This window comes from Eleginops maclovinus, chromosome 16 (genome assembly GCF_036324505.1).
Source record: "Eleginops maclovinus isolate JMC-PN-2008 ecotype Puerto Natales chromosome 16, JC_Emac_rtc_rv5, whole genome shotgun sequence".
Lineage (NCBI taxonomy): Eukaryota > Metazoa > Chordata > Actinopteri > Perciformes > Eleginopidae > Eleginops > Eleginops maclovinus.
This window is the reverse complement of record NC_086364.1, coordinates 24003297-24024992: the sequence shown is the minus strand read 5'-3', so window position 1 is coordinate 24024992 and position 21696 is coordinate 24003297. Positions and strand designations below refer to the sequence as shown.

Sequence of the window (21696 nt, the reverse complement as noted above, 5' to 3'; positions counted from 1 at the left end):
TGATTAAAAGAAAACCTTAGCTAAGTCGATAAAGGTCTCCCTCAGGTCTAATGGGAGGCCCAGAACAGTGGAAAGACGCCTCACCTTGGAGATCTGTTTCAGTTTAGGAACAAATAAACGGTACCATAAGGCCTGAGGGGTCATGGTTTATTGAAATGTGAAAGAGGACTGCGGCTCAGTGGCTTAGTGCGGCGATCTTCTATGTGAGTCGCTCTGGATAGAAGCGTGTAATGAGTGACGTGCTGTAAAGTGGTTTATCCTTCAAATCTATGACTTGTTTCTGTACCACTTTTCAATAAGACTGTACAGGGTTTATATTGGGGTTATTAATTAGGTTGTAAACACTTTATCAATCATTTATAAACCGCTTTCATACGTCAACACAGGCTCACTATTTGGGAAGATGACTCAGCCTTATATTGGCTACCTTGCTTCCTCCTCTTCTTCATCAGCCAGCATCCTTGGTATCTGTTGACCCCCCCCCCCCCCCCCCCACCCCCACCACATCCATCTTGATGTTTCTTGCCATCTCTTAAGCTAAGTAGCCGATATAAATGTGGGCTCACTATTTGGCAAGCAGCCGGTCACAGTTGCCCTGTTTATCTCTCATCTTATAAAAGCTGAGGAATGATTTAGAAAGTGTTCACAACCTGATTAATAAATGCATTACAAACTATTCCTAAATCCTTTATAAGGGCAGTCTGATTGTAAAGTGGTACCCTGGTTTCAAATGGGGACTAATATCTATCTTGGGAAAGAAGTCCCTCCAGCAGCAACAACCACAGGAACCCTCATCCTGATCCTTTACAGAAACACACTCACATTAGGTGTTGGTTGCTGGAGTAATGTCATACTCCTGTGTTGGTCCCTGAAGGCACCATCTCCCTGGTCCAATGGGATTTCTCTGTGTGGTTTTTGGGGATCATTGCAGCAAATAATCCCTGATACTTGGTCATAGTGAGTCTGGGTTTTAGTTCTGTGCCAAATTCACTTAGAGTTCTTGAAATAATCTCATTGGCTCTTTGTCCTGGGACCTCATGGCTAACATGACTAGCACGGTCAAAGCTGACAAACAGGAAGTGGTCTTTTTGTGAAAGCATGTTCACCACGTTCTTAGACGTAAACATAGTTAGAAGGCAAACAGCTGTTCAGACGCTCATTATTCAGATCAGAAGGCGTAGTGAACCCATCGGGACGGACGCTGTGACCCCACTAGCTAGCACTGTTGACCCCTAACAATCACTCAGGGGTTTCTTCAGTGCTCCTCTTCTGGTGGAGGGTGTCCTGCCTGATGATGAATAAGTGAGAGCAGGAAGCCTGAGGCGGCGGCCGCAGAGGCTACACTCTGCATACAGAGTAAGTGAAGTAGAAATAAGTCTCAGGTTCAGCTTCAGGTCAGCGGGGGATTTGTGTGGTAATGTAGAAGAGGTCTGCAGGATTGAATCTGCAGCTCATAGAGTCCTGTTGAGGACCCCAAAGATTGATGATAGAAATGTATCGTAGGGGTCCCCAGCTCATAGAAACTGCTGGATGCTAAGCTGCATATGTTGGGCTAATTAGCATATTACATCACATGCCACATTGATCCAAAGCGACTAACACACACTCAGTACTGAGGACAATGCCCACACGAGCAGGGTGAAGGGTCTTTGCCAGGTACACAAGGACATGCTGACTGCCGTGGGGATTGAACCAGCGCTCCCCTGATCCAAAGATTATGGCACTAACCCACTGAGCCACAGCCTATGCAGACAATAGTAAAGAAATGGCTGATTTTGGAGCAGTTTTTGGATAGTATTGAGGATGTAGAATCCATTTCTGAAATTGTTTTTGATCAGAAATGCCTATTTTAAGCAGAAGGGTCCAGATATGTACTCTCTGTGGGCTGGTTTTTAAAGTTTTAGGGAACCCATTCATCATTATTGCCCAACATACTGTATGCAGCATCCAGCAGTTTCTCCGTGCTGGGACCCCTACTCACCATCTCTAAAATAAGCTTTATGTGATGCCACTGTGATCCAGCATTTGGTAATCCCTGGAGAGCACGCTGATTTCTCCCCGCTGCACTCAGCTTCCAGTTGAAGCATCAGATGTGGCATACGTCTTTATTTTACAAGTCTGATCTAATGTTGAAATCATCTCCTTTTGTTTCATCAATTATTATTATATTGTTCAATGTCTTAACTCTAAAAAAGACTTCATTTTGAACGATAATAAAACACGTAAATATAATTTCATTGATTTTTTTTATGTTTAAGAATTTACTTTAAATAAAGACCCTCATTTTCATTCATTTTCATTCATTTTCATTCATTTTTGGGGAAATTAACTATTTTCGATTTAAATATCTAGTTTTCTAAACTCCCTCCGGTCCTCGTTTTATGACTGTCATTAATGTGATGGGTATTAATGAATGCCAGGGAAACAGCTCCCAGTGCTGGCCACTACACTCATGTGTCCCTGACTCTACATCATGAGCTTTGTTTTTTTTTAAAGTTCACCGGGTCAAAGCTGGCAGCAGATTTGAATGAGAGGAAAGGGATTGTTTTCTGTTTTTAGAGACAGAAGTCCGGGAATTCTTCAATATCAGAGCCATGTGATCGGACCTGAGGCGGGGGTTGACCTTCTTATAAAGAGTCTGAACATTCAGATCATGAGTACACTCCTTTATCCCGTCTCATTTAAACTAAATCAGCTTAACAAGTATATAACACACACACACACACACACACACACACACACACACACACACACACACACACACACACACACACACACACACACACACACACACACACACACACACACACACACACAGTGCTGTTCTCTATACTCTGCAGATACACATGATGAAATACAGTTTATCATGATAATCAGGCGGCCGTCCATTGATCCAAATCAGTCTGAATTAAAAGGACAGGAGGAATATCTTTCCATGAGGTTTAATCTCAGGGTTTCTTCTTGGGTTTCAGGCAGGGCAGCGTGTGTTTCGGAGAAGAGGCTCCACCGTCCGATGATTGTATGACAGCGATCTCCACAGCAGGTGGGTTCACCAACCGAACGCAGCAGTAAAACCCGGACTGGACTCTCGGACTGACTGAACAGACTGCTTGACTGACACCTTGAGTGTTTTACTAACATGATTTATTTTTCTTGAGGGGTTTGTGATTGTTTTGGGTGCTATGTAAGGCACAGAACTGATTCAGAGAGTGTGTGTTTTGGAGCGCTGGTTTTGACCTGGACTAAAAACAGATGCAGTGTGCAAAGAAAAACCTGTAGTGGAGTTTTGAGTTGAATTTGTATTTGTGGACTGAGGGGTTTTGTGTTCCTGCAAAGAAGTTATGTTGGTGTTTCACTAACAATGGTTCTTCAATGTGTAGGGTGGACATTTTAATGTGTGTGCATAGTGATGGTTAAAACCTTTAAAAAATACTGCTGAGATGACTGACCAATCTAAAATGCCAGGAGAGAGACCTGCTGGCACCCCCCAATAATCAATCAATAGAACGAGCACTCTTTTTAAACGGTCACGTGGTGTATTGTTTGCACTGTATGGCTTTTTACAGCAGCATACGATCCAAATGTAGGCTTACTGTTCCCACCACTGAAAGCACGTTAAGAGGTCATGAATATGGGGTAAAGCATAATGGAAACTGAGCATTGATAGATTGTGCGTTCCTGTGGCTCAGTGTCAGTGTAATCAGTGTGTTGTCAGACGGCGGGATAATTAGATGAAGCCTGCGGTGAGCAGGTAGAGTCTCCAGCAGCTTCTAGAAACATCTCTTTAATCAGATCCTCAGACACGCCTCAACCTGAGCTCATTATCTGCGAGAAAGCTGCATGTCTTTGCAGCTTGACGATCGGGAGGACTTTTATTTCCGAATGCATGGTTTCTTAGAGTTCCTTTAGTCTGGGTGTGATGGGGAATCACCCATAGAGCCCTTTATCTCTGATCTGGATCCGTGCTGGGGCCTCTTTGGTCCCTACTTGGTACTTAGAACCAGTTTGTGTTTCCACTGAACCGGATCCATGCCGGAGGTCACGTCCCTGCAGCGTCAGCACGGACTTTCAAAAAGACTTCATTTTTGTACGAATGATTAAAAAAAAAAGGAAAATAAGAAATGTTTTGGTTTGAAAACGAAACGCTTTGAATTGGTTTTAATGCAGGACAAAGAAAGCTTCTGAACCTGAGGTTTTAGAGAAGCTCCCAATAACATCAATGGCTGACTACCTTGAAGCTCACTTTGCTTTTAATCTAAAGGAAACGGTGTGGAATTAGAAGCACGACTTTTCCAAAAGAGTGACGGAGCTAATGCTATGCTACTGTGGCTTCATATATTCTGCCTGGGCTAAAAATGACGGTCACATCCTGACGAGCTGTCGGTCTCCAGCTTGTGTTGGTATGTTATCACGCAGCATGAACAACCCGTGGCACGTCTTCTTTAATGTGATGCCACTGATCCAGCATTTGGTAATCCCTGGAGAGACAGGCTGATTTCCCCCACTGCTCTTGAAGCATCACAATTCTGATCTAATTTATGAAAACGCTCTTTTTTGTTTCATGAATATCTGCTTTTTTGGGAAATGTCTTAACTTTAAAACACTTTATTTTGTAAGATAATAAAAAAGAGATTCTAAGTTGATTTACTTTTTTTATGACTCAATAAAAATTACTTAATTTTGTAAAGAAATCTTAAACTACTTAATCTTTAGAAAAATAATCTATTTCAAAAAGTAAATGAAGTCCCTCAGGTCACCACGTAATGACTGTAATTAATGTGATGGTTATTAATCAATGGTTAGGGTTAGGGTTACAAAATGCCAGGAAAACCGTGATGAATCCCCTCCAGTCCCTGGACAGGCACGCTGATGTGTCCCCCCTCACGTGCTGCATATTTCCCAACACATTTGCTTGAAAATGAAACTTGCAATGAACAGTTCTCACTGGTCTATAAACTGTACGAGATATTTGGTGGGCATGCTCCAGCTCTGAACCGACCTTTGAACACCTCAGTGGAAGGGGGTTGTTCTCTCTGCCCTCCTCACTAACTTATATTTAGAAGACTTTGTGTTGAGTTTATAAAACACTTTCAGCACTCCTGAGGGTGCCTTGTTGTGTGCCTTTAATGACCTCACCGCTGCCGCGCCATAACAACGGCACCGACTGGCGATGTCTTCTGGACAACTGGCAACACGAAACTGAGGGGGGTGCGAAGTGAACGCTTTCTGTTGAGCGTGCATGTGTAGGGCTTTTATTTTGAAGGGTCAGACCGAAGCTGTGTGAGTATTTCTTACAGTCTGCTCTGGTGTGAGGGGAATATTAGAGCACAGGTTATTTCACTCAGTAATTGTGTTGGATGAAGGGTATCCCTCGTCATCCTCTGTGTTTGTTGTCTGTGAGCAGCGGAGGGTTCGTACCCGCCGTCTCCGAGTGATCTGTGTGGTGGAAGAGGTGTGTGTGTGTGTGTGTGTTGACTGTAAAGTGGTACCTCCCTTGCTGCTGCAGAAATGTACAGACAATGGATAATGGTTGTAGGCCTTATTACCCCCGGCTGAGCGAGCGCGGGGGTGGGGGCAGAGGGGCGCTCTGATGGGATGTGACAGGACGTATTGTGACATGGCGCTGGATGTGATCTGATTTGATATAACTTTGTCTCGCCCGCCCCAAATTATTTTCACGCTTGTGTGTTCCCCTGATGCAAATGCACGACACATGTTCAGCACCCCCCGCCCCCCATGTGTGTGCTCACTGTCCTAATTTGCCTCTCATGCAACCCTCCTCTGAATCCGTGCGAGGACCCCGGCGCCTGCAGCACATGGCGTGACGGTTGCTTCTGGAACATTCAAATCTGAATTAAGCAGCGTTCCTAAAACAAGAGGGTCTGAGTTCCCACCGTGTGGAGCCCCTCTGATGGGCTGAACAGCTCCACGGACCCTCTGATGTCAGCGGGGGTAAGGTACGGTCGCGCTTTTGGGTTCAACCAAACGGTCCTGAGCTCGCCACCGAGGGACCGGCCAGCAGAGGGTTTTCAGGGCCGAAACCAGAACCAGTTATCAGTAGTGTCAACCACACCCTCTCGGCCACAGAAATGAAATGAACGATCAAAGGTGCTTTTATTTTTCTCCCTATGACTTCACGCTACAAAAATGACCTTATTTTACAAATCTGACCTAATCATTGTTTTTTCATAAATTACAAGAAAATAAAAATGCCTTAACTTTAAAAAGACTGCATTTTGTGAACGATTAAAGAAAGGGTTTGGTTTGTTTTGGAAAAATCTCATTTTTTCTGGAAGGGGTTTAAAGTTTCAAAAAAGACCCTTCATTTTAATCAATGACTTCATTTATTAAACTGAAAGCTTTGAATTTGTTTTAATTCAGGACGAAGAAAGCTTCTGAACCTGAGGTTTTAGAGAAGCTAAAAACAGGATGTTGGGCGTCTCGCTTAAAGACTGAAAAACCCACTTCCACTTCAGGCGTTTATTTACGGGCATGATTGAACGTGAAGGCTCGGTAGATCGTTAGCAACACACAACAAGGGACAGCTCGATTGTTGAGGACGAACGGTTAATAAAACAACTAATAGGGAGAACTGTACGAGCTGCATAACAAAGTGTCCTGTACCTCAACACTCCTTCACAATGAAGTGAATAAAGCAGGAGCAATCTTCTCATTAAAGGATGTATTTGTGCAAAGAAGCTGATTTGTCTCTAAATGCCTTTAAAGGCTGGTGGGGAGTTCAAGTCTTTCTGAGCCGCTGAACATCGACTGCAGACTCTCCCCTCGCCTTAAATTATAGACTCCTTTAAATGCTGCATAAATAATTTTGGCTGTGAGCCCTATACGAACATGTCAGTGCACCACGGACCCAAAGGCAAAAAATGCATTAACCTACATAAAAGCTGAGTCGATCATCAGTCGGTGTTTAGTTCTGTGGTCTTTAGAAATGAGAAGGCTCGCTCTGAGATGCAGCAGCACTCCTGGAAATCTGAAAAGCTTCTAAAGGTTGTGGAGAATTTTTACAGCCTCTCAAAATAAGCTCGCTGGCGGCCATGCTAATTACATGAACAGGAAGAAATGCTGTATTTCTGGTCTTTTCCTCGCTCAGAGCGCTGAGCAGCACTGAGTTTAAGGATGAATTTGAAGGGTTATTTCTCCTCGTCATACATACTGCCCTTAACCCGGACTTAACTACCACCATCCGCCTCCCGTCGCCCACTAATGGAGACTTAATGACACTTCCTGTCGAACGCAGGCCTTCCTCTCTCTGACCCCTTCTCTCTGCCGTTGCTCCTTTGTGCTCTCCTTGCATACAGCTGTCTAAAATAAACCTGTTGGTGCATTTTTGGTAAATCTACTCTAGGGGACAGTGCGTTGCTACGGGAGTATAGCAGTCAACAAGTGCATGTCCAATCATCCAAGTACAAGAGGAGACCAGGGGACACTAAAGAGAGACGCACACAGCTGGAGACCAGGGGACACTAAAGAGAGACGCACACAGCCGGAGACCAGGGGACACTAAAGAGAGACGCACACAGCCGAAGACCAGGGGACACTAAAGAGAGACGCACACAGCTGGAGACCAGGGGACAGTAAAGAGAGACGCATACAGCTGGAGACCAGGGGACAGTAAAGAGAGACGCACACAGCTGGAGACCAGGGGACACTAAAGAGAGACGCACACAGCTGCAGACCAGGGGACACTAAAGAGAGACACACACAGCCTGGAGACCAGGGGACACTAAAGAGAGACGCACACAGCTGGAGACCAGGGGACAGTAAAGAGAGACGCACACAGCTGGAGACCAGGGGACAGTAAAGAGAGACGCACACAGCTGCAGACCAGGGGACACTAAAGAGAGACGCACACAGCTGGAGACCAGGGGACACTAAAGAGAGACGCACACAGCAGAGAGATGCACACAGTTGGAGACCAGGGGACAGTAAAGAGAGACGCACACAGCTGCAGACCAGGGGACACTAAAGAGAGACGCACACAGCTGGCAGACCAGGGGACACTAAAGAGAGACGCACACAGCCTGAGACCAGGGGACACTAAAGAGAGACGCACACAGCCGGAGACCAGGGGACACTAAAGAGAGACGCACGCAGCTGGAGACCAGGGGACACTAAAGAGAGACGCACACAGCTGGAGACCAGGGGACACTAAAGAGAGACGCACACAGCCGGAGACCAGGGGACACTAAAGAGAGACGCACACAGCTGGAGACCAGGGGACACTAAAGAGAGATGCACACAGCCGGAGACCAGGGGACACTAAAGAGAGACGCACACAGCAGAGAGACGCACACAGCTGGAGACCAGGGGACACTAAAGAGAGACGCACACAGCTGGAGACCAGGGGACACTAAAGAGAGACGCACACAGCTGGAGACCAGGGGACACTAAAGAGAGACGCACACAGCCGGAGACTGGGGACACTAAAGAGAGACGCACACAGCTGGAGAGCAGGGGACACTAAAGAGAGACGCACACAGCTGGAGACCAGGGGACACTAAAGAGAGACGCACACAGCCGGAGACTGGGGGACACTAAACGAGAGACGCACACAGCCGGAGACTGGGGACACTAAAGAGAGACGCACACAGCTGGAGACCAGGGGACACTAAAGAGAGACGCACACAGCTGGAGACCAGGGGACACTAAAGAGAGACGCACACAGCCGGAGACTGGGGGACACTAAACAGAGACGCACACAGCTGGGACCGGAGTACTGGGGGACGTTCAGGATGCTGGTCTCTGTCTCTGTTGTTGTTCTCCTGAAATGTTTTCTGGTCTTATTCTAACAAAGTGATCACATGACTCCTCCTGATGTTCCTGCAGATGTTTTACCCCTGGTTGTTGATCACGTTGATGACGGGCCCAAAAACTTGTTGCAGACAGAATCAGAACATTTGGGGACAAGAGGAGAAGAAGTACAAGAGGGAAAAGGAAAAAGTTGAGAAAGAAAACTGCCACCGTAATCACGTGCTCGGAAACCTCCACATGCAAGGCAACCATAACAATTACAGGACACAAGTATGTCCTTGACCAGTGGAAAATAGCAGAAGTGTAGAAATCACACCCTTTCCCTCAGACACAACATTTTCTCAGCACTCGCATCAAGTGCCTTTTATTAGCACATTAACACGATAGTTCCCACTGTGCTCCGGGGGCCGCGTCTGTAGAAAACATGGTCACCATACCAACAGCGGTTCATGGTTTGTGGAGCAGAGGTTTTTTAAAATGTGTATTTCTCATCATGCTAGTCTCAGGGAACTCCAAACAGTACATCAGTAATCTGGGTGGAATCTGTGAATGGAAACACAGTGTTCACTCCTCTCCTCAGCCAGAGGGATTTGGGATGAGTCACTCACATGAGCTCTCATATTCTCCCAAACACTGCAAGTGTAACAGAAAGGGGAGCGAGAGACATCCAGCGGGAGAATCTTTTGTTCAAACCGTTCGATTTATTTTCAGTCTTGTTCCCTCCGAAGACGGGAGGCAGAGAGAAGCGCCGGGCCGGGGGGGGGGGGGGTATAAAGTCATGCATCATAAGCCCTTATATTGTATTCAGTGTGATGCTGTTCAGCAGCATGTGGCACCTTGTTCCTCGGCTCTTTGCATTTCCTGGAACTTTGTTTGTAATTTGAGCCAAATTTGAATAGTCTTCACTTTGGTTCAGTGTTTTAGACACATCTCTTTAAAGTCACCCTCTGCAAACAGTTTCCCTGTTGAGCTTAAAATTGGCTAGTTCTTTTAGCATACTTTAGCATAGTTTGGGTTTCTGTAGATCATCCAACACATTGTCAGAAGTTAAGTTGGTCCCAAAGACGTGTTGAACACTTCTGACATTTCTGTTGATATTTTCTGGAACTATTTCCACATTTGGAGGGAAACTCTGCAACAGCTTTCTGTGTTTCCCTATGAAGGAACCAGATCAAAGCTAGCTCTATTAGCAATTTCCAGAGTGTCATTAGCCCCAAAATCCCGGGTTCTTGTTTGGAGTGTCCTCCTTTAGATAATCCTATTGACAGATGTTAATTTGATCGACAAAGACATGTTGAACTTGATTCTTTGCATCTGACTTGGTTTAAATCACCTGGATAGAAACTTCACTTTTCTTACGGTTTTGGTTCTTATACAACTGCTTTGAGACACTTCTCGATCGCTCTTTTAGCATTTTCTTGAGCGCCATTGACCCAAAAAACGTGTTCATTGTTTGGACACCCATTTTCTAGAACAGGACAACATGTACTTTCTGCTATTCAGAGCCAACAAACCATAATTGGCTCAGCAAAGCTCCTCAGTTTTCATTGGTTGGCAAAAAATAAGAAAACGTCTCAACAATTTGTGTGTTCAGTTTATTAACAGCTGATTGACATGTCTATATGACAAGGATACCCAACACTGTTAGGAGTGAATTGGATTGTTACTTATATTTTCATATACTTCTCTGCAGTTCAACAGGTTTTAGGAGTTCCGCTCTAAAACATCTGAGACTTTAAACCCTTTGGCGTCCAATTCCTGCAATTTGTGTCAAAGTTGTTACTGCCGTCATAGCGGCGTTACATCTGACCACATGGAGTCAGTGAGCTCTCTGTTTGCTTGTGAATCATGGATTAACATCCATAAATGTGCATGGAAACCACAGAGAAACATGTGCATCATACTCCGTTTCAACTTGATACCTGTCTGTACGGTCACAGTGCAAACAGGAACTGCTATATTGCCGTAAATGGTGCAAGTACAGGCTCTATGCTGATGATACCCGATTGATGTGTGAAGAATGACACTCGAACGCTTGATTGAAGCGATGTTGATGCGTCCAGAGATGTTAGTTTGAATAACGGCTGCAAAAGGAGTTTAAAATCCCCCTCTTGTGCAGTTTATTCTGCTCATGTCATTACAGCCTCCAGGTGGTAGAACAGATAGCAAAGTGTCTCTGATCTTTTTGACACCAACACATCCGAGATGAGCTCAAATCTGCCGCCGTGATCTTTTCGGTTGTCCGTCTTTTGTCTTAGTCCCTCAAGTGCTTTTTCCTTATCCTGCATGTTCAGTCCAGAGTGTATCGACCGGCTTGTTGCGCCCAGACCGTGCAAGCATTGGTGTGTGCGTAATCTCAAATCCGGTGTGAGATTTACTGTACCGTCCGAATCAAAGCGCGGTCAGACATCTTCTGTGAGGCATCGAGGAATTATTCAATTGATGTTTGTGTGAGTTCCATATTTAGTTGGCTCTCATCAGACCCATCAGTTCATTCCCCCCATTCTTAAGAGGCGTCATTTGGACTGAAGCGGAGTCCAGAGTCTGTGTTTAGAAACCTCCCATTGTCCTCAGACCTCATTTACAAATAAAGTGTTGGTGAGGTTTGGATAATAATCTGGCGTGAGTCCCCGGATCATTTTTGGGAGGGCAACGCGAGACAAGGACAGCCCTGTTCCCCCGAAAACCTCCACCCGGATCGTCCTGGTTCTTTCACCCGCTGGTTTGCTCGGTGCCACGTGATTGAGTCGATCAGTAGGACTCCAGCTGACCGCGGGATGAACCGCTCGTCGGGTTGGAGTCAAAGGTCAGCCTGGCGCTGGAGCAACAGAGGGATGACCCAGTTTGAGTCCTCCGAGGTTTGAGTTCCAGTCGGCTGGAGTGGCGGGGACAATGCAGGCTGAGGGGCGTCCCGGGCGGCTCCCCAGGGTCTCAGAGTGAAGATGGAACAATATGATGGATATTTGAAGAAGCCTTGAAGGCTTTTCTCGGATCATTGGCTCTATTTTTGTTGTGAATGCAGTTAGGACAGTGGTTGTATTAAACAACCGATAGCACTTCTGTTCCTGCAGGAAACAGAGAGGGAGGTTCTACGTGGAAAGGTTCTGGAGCAAACAACCAGATAAATGTGAATCAGTTTATACCGCTTGTGTTGTGTTGGATTTTCATTGTACGGTTGTTTTCATTTGAAGGGGTCCTCTTATTCTTTTGTGGGTTTCCCCTTTCCCGTAGAGCCTAATACAGGTTTTTGTATTGGAAACATTGTCTTTAATAAAGTTAGTAGAGTTTTCTTTGTTACCTTGAATTTTGGGGTCAGAATACATTTATTCATCCCACATTTGAGGGGAAATGTATTTGTTGCAGCAAGTAAAGAGCCAAAGACAGCTTGATTATGAATCAAGAAGCATGCATACAAATATTAAAGACAAAAGTAGAAATGACACAATTTACAAAAGAGAACCAGTTTTGGGATATAGCAGCCAGGTGGAAGTATACAGTATATTGCACATTAGTTCAACCCCGAAGTGTGAGAGTTTTCCAAGTCTTGATTACACAAGAAGACATGTCCTTAATTGTCCTGCCAATTTATAACTCTGATTAATATCAACCGGGTCAGGGTTACATTTATATTGAGAGGCTGACGGTTGAAAACACCATGTTTGACGATAAGTGAAGAAAGTTGATTAAACACCAAAATGCTTGAATGCTATAAATAGTCATCAATCTAGACAAAGTCTTTATGTCATTGGTCCAGTTATGCAGACTTCAACCTGGCGGTGACCTCTACAATCCTCTCCCCGACAACGCTGCTATTCATATTTAATATCATTGATTTGTTGTGCATGGTTTACACACTGGGACCATCACGAACAGTGACTCCACATCGCCCCAGACTCTTGTTCTGAAGGTCTGGGTTCCTGTGTGTAATCCACTTTTCTATTAGTATTTAATGCAATATTTTCAGTTTCACCGTCAGATTTAAGTGTCACTGAGTGGTGACATTTGACTGAGGGGTGCTGCTGATTGAACCTCTACTGAGGGGTCCTTTGATTAGACGGCGACCAGCAGCTAATCAGTGCGCTGCTCCGAATTAATGACAGCAGCCGTCACTGCAGGGCGAGCTCCTGCGTTAATGAAGAGACTAATGAAGCCTCGCCTTCAGCTCAGTTTGTCAAGATGATGACTGGAACTTGACATGGCATGTATACTTTACCAATACCAGATCGTCTTCATTTCAATAAAAGACAGGGCTGCAGGTTTTCGTCGAAAGGTTAATGTCTTCATTAGTGGTCTTGCCGTTAACTGGCATTCATTTAAACTTCTGCAAGATTTAAAACGGGAGCGACTTTCCAGACTTACTGTCACAAAAGATCTTCTTTATTTCAGGTGTTATTCAGCACTGTTTCTGCTACTGTGTACTTTTACTCCACTACATGTATTTAATCTCTGTAGTTGCTAGGCAGATCTGGATTAGTGATGGTAAATAATCTCCCTTAAATCAGACTGTAGTTCACCTGCAGTAAATCCAGCAGCTACCCTGCAGTATACAAAGCCATTCAAAGTAGCTGCACCTTTACCAGCTCTGAGAACACTTTACTGATCAATCATTATAAAACATATCAGAGATATTATTCTGAAATGGACCAATCAGACAATGACTACTTTTACTGTCGCTACTTTAAGTACATTTAGAGGAGAGTACTTTCTACTTTCACTGGAGGAACATTTAGAATACTTTCACTGTGACAGAGTATTCCTACACTCTGGTACTTCTACTTTACTCAAGTACAAGACCTGAGTACTTCTACTTTACTCAAGTACAAGACCTGAGTACTTCTACTTTACTCAAGTACAAGACCTGAGTACTTCTACTTTACTCAAGTACAAGATCTGAGTACTTCTACTTTACTCAAGAACAAGATCTGAGTACTTCTACTTTACTCAAGAACAAGACCTGAGTACTTCTACTTTACTCAAGTACAAGACCTGAGTACTTCTACTTTACTCAAGTACAAGATCTGAGTACTTCTACTTTACTCAGTACAAGACCTGAGTACTTCTACTTTACTCAAGTACAAGATCTGAGTACTTCTACTTTACTCAAGAACAAGATCTGAGTACTTCTACTTTACTCAAGAACAAGACCTGAATACTTCTACTTTACTCAAGTACAAGATCTGAGTACTTCTACTTTACTCAAGTACAAGACCTGAGTACTTCTACTTTACTCAAGAACAAGACCTGAGTACTTCTACTTTACTCAAGTACAAGACCTGAGTACTTCTACTTTACTCAAGTACAAGATCTGAGTACTTCTACTTTACTCAAGTACAAGACCTGAGTACTTCTACTTTACTCAAGAACAAGACCTGAGTACTTCTACTTTACTCAAGTACAAGACCTGAATACTTCTACTTTACTCAAGTACAAGACCTGAGTACTTCTACTTTACTCAAGTACAAGATCTGAGTACTTCTACTTTACTCAAGTACAAGACCTGAGTACTTCTACTTTACTCAAGTACCAGACCTGAGTACTTCTACTTTACTCAAGTACAAGATCTGAGTACTTCTACTTTACTCAAGAACAAGACCTGAGTACTTCTACTTTACTCAAGTACAAGATCTGAGTACTTCTACTTTACTCAAGTACAATATCTGAGTACTTCTACTTTACTCAAGTACAAGACCTGAGTACTTCTACTTTACTCAAGTACAAGACCTGAGTACTTCTACTTTACTCAAGTACAAGACCTGAGTTCAGATGTGGAGTGATCCATACCCAGACGGACAGACTGCTGTTCTACTTCCATAGAGAATCTGTGGGCTGTAGTATGTGTAGTGATACTGAAGTAGGAAGTGTTAGCTCTCTATGAACGCTTGTATCACCGCCTTTAAAGGAAGAAACGCTATCTCCTCTAAGTGCCCCCCCCCCCCCCCCCCCCTGAAGCAGGCAGTTTCTCTTTGAGGTAGAAACTCTTAACAGTGGAGGATGAAGCTGAGCTGTTCTCTGTCTAAAGAGAAGGATCTGCGGGAGAGACTCAACATTTAGCATTCAGGACGACCGCTCCCACAGCAGGAACATCCATTGAGAGGCGCCTTTAACACCTCCGAGGCAGGAGAAAGGATTCATGATTAGCTCGGTCAGATAATGCATCTCCACCTCGGACACGTTCTGATTCAACCCTCTTGAGAGTCCTCGATTACAGTTAGTCAGAAGAGAAATGCTCCTGAATGATGTTCCTGGTGTCGGAGTGATCCTCCTGAATGCTTATTATCCTTCCTTTTGGAACAAAAAGCATCATTCTCCGTCAGTGTTGAAGCTTCTACCAAGAGAGAGCCTGAAGAGTATCACACACAGGGACTTAGAAAATGTGGTGTTCCTCTTCTGAAAGAGCTTGTAGAGCGGACACACTTCCTCTGTCTCTGTAAAGATCATACTGCAGCCAGACCCTCCTGCAGGAGCCGAGTGAAGCTGCTCGGAGGGTTGAACATGCACCATAGGTCACATTTACCTTCAATTGAACTGAAATTGATGTGCAATCAGAACCTGTCCAAGGTAGATGCATTAGCTGATGTAGGAGCGAACCGTGGATCAGTATTCCTGCAGTAGCTGAACGGTGTTGTGTTCCTTTCCTTGGATGCTTGAGGCGGTGATGCAACAGTTTGCAGAGTGGAAACACCTCCTTCATCTCCGCCTGTTTCTTTAGTATCACTGCACAGGACATATTGTACAGCCAGACCCTCCTGAAGGAGCCGAGAGCTGGTGCACCTGGTGTACGCTGCATTTATCTTTAATATAACTGAGAGGTTCAATCAGAACCTGTCAAGACAATGAAGCTAATTGTGAATCAGTTTTTCTGCCAGGCCCGAAGGGTTTCCTGAATCACTGAAGCTAGAGTTTCTTCCTTTAAGTCTCCAGGGAGAGAAACTCTGGAGGAAACACAGGGAGTTTAGCCTTTGCAGACCATTGACATGCACTAAAACCTATTGAACTCACTGCAGAATCAGAATCCCTTATTAACCCCACAGCAGGTCAAATAAAATCACACTGAATAAGCAACATGTTGGTGTCTAAGGAGAGGAAAATCCCCAGAAAGCAGAACTCTTTAAGATAATAAAAAGTACTGTTTCTTCCCTCTGATGCCTGAGGCAGTGTGCAGAGTGGAACCGTCCCCCCCCGTCCCCCTTCCCCCCCCCCCGTCTCTGTAAGGCACACATTGAACCGGTCGAACTCTGGAGTTACTCTAGCTCGTATCTTCACCTGAGCGCTGAGCCGCTCGACGTGAACCCACTTCCCCTCCATCGTTAAATATCATCTTATACAACGTCCTCTATCTGCGGCCATCAGCTCCTCTCCCCACCCTTAAAGCGCCCCCCCCTCACACACACACACACCCTCTGACTCTGACAGCTGTATAGGATTTGTGTGTGTGTGTGTGTGTGTGTGTGTGTGTGTGTGTGTGTGTGTGTGTGTGTGTGTGTGTGTGTGTGTGTGTGTGTGTGTGTGTGTGTGTGTGTGTGTGTGTGTGTGTGTGTGTGTGTGTGTGTGTGTGTGTGTGTGTGTGTGTGTGTGTGTGTGTGTGTGTGGTACTTTTTTCCCTTTTTGGCAGATTGCACCGGGTTCAGTTTTTCCTGACTTTCGTTCGGTTGCTATGCAACAGGAGGAAGACGTTTCCAGATAAATCCATACACACACACACACACACACACACACACACACACACACACACACACACAGCTTTTCACACCTCCACTCCCTCTCTCCGCTATGCTTTGTTCTGTTCCTCCCTCTCGTCTCCACCCTCATTTCAGTTTGTCCAAATGATTCGTTCCCCTTCCTCTTTGGTTTTCCCAAAACACTGGATCATAATTTCTCATAAATACGATCGTGAATGCAATTTAAACCGTCATTTACTCTAATTATACAAAATATAAACTACAGCCATGCGTAGGACGAGAAGAACTGTTGTTTTAAAACTGTAGGACTTTAATTAATATGCAGCTGAGCCTGAAGATGGATAAATGAGACGTATATTCTCTGCTGAGTTTCTGAATGGATGTTTTCACAGGTTTGATGTGAAAAGCTAAATCTCATCTCTATGTGATGTGTGCTGGTTGTTCCCCAAATGACCCCCCCCCCCCTTCTGCTCTTGGCTTTTTGCTAAAACACTGGATGGATATCTGGTGCCAGGGATGTGAATGCAGTCTGACGTCTTTAAATGAAACTCAAGGACTTTATGAGAAAGTTCGTCCCTGCAGGACAACATGTCCTGTCCCTGCAGGAGCGTTCAAAGAGGGGGTCTGAGAGAGACGAAAGGATAGACGTGACTTCAGTCGGACTGCGAGAGTTGTGTGTGAGTTTCTAAGTGGATGTTTTTGTCTTTTATTAAATTCTAAATCTCATGTTTATCTTTTCCTCTTGTTTCTCCCAATGACCGGATCATACTTAAACCCCCCTTCCTCTTTCAGCTCAGCTGCTGGCAAAGCATAAGGCATGCAAGGTCAACCATACTGTGTGTGTGTGTGTGTGTGTGTGTGTGTCGGTGTCGGTGTCGGTGTGTGTGTGTGTGTGTGTGAGATAATTAGAAGTATTGTGCACAGTATACGTTGTCCTCCCCCATGCGTAGTGCAGACATGTGATTCACAGCTCCACTTCTCTCTGTTTTGACATGAGGGAATGTTCTGAATTCTTGCAAGCACTTTCCTATACGTCAGTGCTTCAGTGTGTGTGTGTGTGTGTGTGTGTGTGTGTGTGTGTGCTGTCGTCACTCGGCACATGCCTCTCTGTCCTCGCCTGGCCTGCTTGTATAACTGAACCCGGCACTATAGGAGGATCAGTGCACACACTGCCGTATGTCTGCAGACACTGATCAGTGTGTGTGTGTGTGTGTGTGTGTGTGTGTGTGTGTGTGAGGTCTAAGAGAAGGAATCTATATCCCACACATGTTTACATGATCAATAACTCCTCACTAATTGTCAGTAATTATCTTCTGACTGATGGCCATATGGATTGGATCGGCTCCAATATGAGGAACAATGAAAGCCATCCAATTAGTATCGTGAGACAGCAGATATCCAGACGGATGAACTGGCTAATAACTGAAATTATACATTCATATTACACCAAGGGTAATGCAACACTAGGACGTATAGGAATGGCTGTACTACTGTCCCTCAAACGCTTAAATAGGTTGGTTTCACGTGACGTCACACTGCTGCATCGAGAGAGCGCGAAATTCAGATGGAGGGCAGGAGGTGAAGTAGCTTCTGAGGATCTGCCGTCCGAAAAAATGCCCATGTTTTGTGTAGTTTACGGCGGCTCCAATCGTTCTAACCGAGAAAAGGAAAAGGGGTTTACCAAAGATTGTCATTCACAAAGGTGAGACATGTAAACAGCTCTCAGAACTACGCCGTGAAAAGTGGATTTTAAACCTACGTCTGCGGTCGGGAGGAGCAGAGTCTGATAATGCCGGTGTCTGCAGTTTGTCAGAGGTATGTTAGCTAGCTTACTTGGTTTTTGTGGCTGTGTTTATATAGCATTAGGTTGTTGTTAAATGCTCTGTTACTTAGTAATGATCATTAAGTTGCCGGTAGTCTAATAGGGACTTCATTGGGACTTTTTAGGCTGCCCTAGCGCTTTGAGTGACGTTGAGTCGGTAGACTGGGCTCCGACGGTCAACCTCGGTTACCAAAAAACTAAGTCCAAATCAGAGGCATCTCTTCAACGACAGCAGAGGATGAAGCTATAGGAACACCAACAAAGACAGTCGGAATGTGCAGAGGCTATGTTGGATCTCCAACTGACAGTTGAGAGCCCGGATATGAAGCAGACAGCCGAGAGCTCCGAACCGAAGCAGCCAGCTGACAACCCACAATCAGAGGGCATCAGTGGAAATGATCACGGTAAAGTACTGTACTAAGATGTGTGACCAGCATTATTATTAAATATTACAAATGTGATCGTCAGAAAATCTATGCAAACCTCAAATTAGGTTTTCACACACGTACGCGAACAATCGCAGTAGTACGGAAGGATGAGAGAGAACGATCAAAGGCTTGTCTTACACGATGGACGTTTTCCTCAGATGTTCTCGGTCGTCCCCTCTTCCCTTCATCCAACACTGCCCCTGTCTCCATAAATGTCCTGTTGCCACGCACGAACTGACAGACGTCACGCGGATGTCTTCCAACAAACACTCACCCTGGTGAAGACCAAACGATAATCATCGTGGAGCCGTTTGGTACCGAGGCTGTGGACCCACCCGCTGACCAAAAAGTGATATGCCTCCAGACTTTTATAGGCTTTCATCTGCAGGTTGGTGTAGTAGGATGTCTGAAGCACCAGATACTTTGTGATATCAACAGCCTCGATTGTCGGCAAACCTTTAGGTTTTTGTGGAAAACTCACTCATCTTCATGAGATACGGGTCAGGTCCAACATAGTTTATTAATTGCTTGTATCTTTGTCTTGAAACTGGATCTAAATCTGTACAACACGGACTCTGCAACAGTTTCCTCCATGGACGTATTCTCCATTTTTACTTCCTGCCTTCCATCTGAAATCTCTCCACCTTCGCGCGTCATCATAATCACGTGACTGAAACCCAGCTATTAATGAATCAAAACCCGCCTTCTTCCACCTCAGAAACATCGCCCGTATCGGCCCCTCCCTCTCCTCAGGCCTTCATCCCGACCGGATTACTGCAACAGCTTCCTCTCTGGTTCACCTGCAGACATCCACAAAAATAAGTCCAACACCTCGCTGCCTGCATGCCCACCTCCCCACGACCTCATCACCCCTATCCTCCACTGCCCCCCCATCAAACAACGGATCCTCTTCAAAAGTGTTGCTCCTCACCTACAAAGCCATCAATGAAACACCCCTTCCCGTCGCCTCAGGTCTGCTGACACTGACCTACTGCAGCCCATCAGGACTAAACTCCGGACCTGGGGCGACAGGGCCTTCGCTGCACAAACTATTTCAGAAATTAGAAAAAAAGCCAGATCTTTTAGGAAAAACATGATCATTTTGAAGAAAGTCGAAATGTTTACGAAAAAGTGACAATTTTTTTTTTAAGTCGATATTTAGAAAAAAAATCCAGAAATTTGAGAAAAATTTTGATCTTTTAGGAAAAAAGTGATTGGAAAGAAAATATAAAGGAGGAGACAAACAGGGTATATGAAGATGATCAGGGCCACATGAAGAAGGAGTTAGAATAGAGGGACATTTTAAAAGTGAAAAATAGGAATAAATAATCGGAAACACCAAGTTGTTACCGAGGTGTCCCTGAGCAAGGCACTGTTCCCTACACTGCTCCCCGGGCGCCGTCCATATGGCAGCCCACTGCTGGGTATATCCTTCTTGTAATTTGTCTTTGTGACATACAGTATCTCTCTCCCACCGCCCGCTCCAGTAAACCCTGTGACCTTACTGTGTGAAACGTGTTTTTCCAGTATGATAGAACCAGTGGAGTGAGAAGTGTAACCTGACACTTGCATGCTAAAGGTGTGTTTGTCCCGTGTTTGTCAGTAAATCATGTCCGACCTGTCCTCATAATTGACTGCAGACACCGGCTCGACTCACTCTGGTTTCCCACCGGACTGGTTTCCTGTTTCCCTCTGATGGCTCCTCTGTCACTGCAGTAGTACAGTACAGCACTGAAGTCATCCGTCAGCGCCGGTGCATTGGGAAAACCACATTCAGCCAGTCCTGGTTTATGTGATGTTAAGACCGGAGTGTTCTGCTCGTTCTAAGTTAACCAGTACTGGACAGCATACAAACTGCCTTGGTTGGAAAACATGGGATTCAACCGGCGATTATCGCGTGAAGACTCGTTAGACCATCCCCCCCGCTCCCTCATCTCCACCCACAACTCCAGGACTACATTTGCAAAGGTGTGCCATTGCTTTCTTGCAAGCTAATCAGAGAAGCGGGGTCCAAAATGAGGGTGCAATGTGGAAGATATGGATAGAATGTAGACGTTTGTTCTGACTTGAACCGTCTGTTTTGTGTAAAAGAAGAGGTTTATTGAGGACCGAATGTTTGCTCCCGCTTTAACCGTTTGATATTGAGATCCTTTGAGTATTCAGTTTGTAGTGTTGGTAGAACTTTGCATGTGTTGAATAAATGGAAATGATTAATAACCCTTATCAGAGTTTATGGTAATCACAGTCCTCTGGTGTTACCGATAAGACATTTCTACATGATTGTGAGGTGGAGGAAACTCTGCTGCTGTTGTGGAATCAGCGGAGCTTGAAAAACAAACGAGGAAACGGCCTCCCACACAAAAACTCATAAGTGAAATAGATTTCCAATTAAGCTGCACACTGGTGTCCCACAGCATCGCACCCCTCCCACGCACCGTCTGAAAGTCACCCTGAAGACTCACTGCATCTCTTTTGGTTTCATTGATGTTTCTTCTCGTCGCTCCGCTGCTGAACCCGTTGCTCCTCATCCTGAGCGGACTGTTAATCACACTGAGCAACACTCAGCCGCTGCACTGGAACCCCCTCTGACTGGCACAGACGTCGTCCTGCTTCTTGTTGACACACTCTGTTCTGTGGAGCCCCAAGCAGTGTGTGAACCGGGTCCAAATGAACCTCAGGCCTCACAGCTGGACACACACGCACGCGCGCACACACGCACACGCACACGCACACGCACACGCACACACACACACACACACTTCTCACTAGCTTGCTATGGGTGGAATAAAGAGGGATAATGTGCAGCAAGCTGGTCCCGACCAACGGCTGGAACTGAGACAACAACAACGTGACTAAAACTAAAATGACGGCAGCACTGATCGAGTGTTTCTGTTGCTGTTCAGTTTATTTTCCATTTACTATTCCTTAAACACATCAGACCTTAAACACATCAGACGCCCTACCCACGCAAGTTTGACCACGTCATTCAAACCAGGTG

General features: G+C 45.1%; 1 protein-coding gene across 2 annotated transcripts in view; it reads left to right on the top strand.

The window, feature by feature from the left end:
• LOC134878066 (thyroid hormone receptor alpha) overlaps positions 1 to 21696 on the top strand; it is an 88917-nt gene that overhangs the window by 12439 nt on the left and 54782 nt on the right. The window contains exon 3 of one of the 2 annotated variants that reach the window (XM_063903850.1): positions 2973 to 3043. The exons of the other annotated variant lie outside the window; for it this stretch is intronic. The gene's annotated coding sequence lies outside the window, so the exon portion shown is untranslated. The remainder of the gene's footprint in view (positions 1 to 2972; positions 3044 to 21696) is intronic. 2 annotated transcript variants of the gene reach the window in all.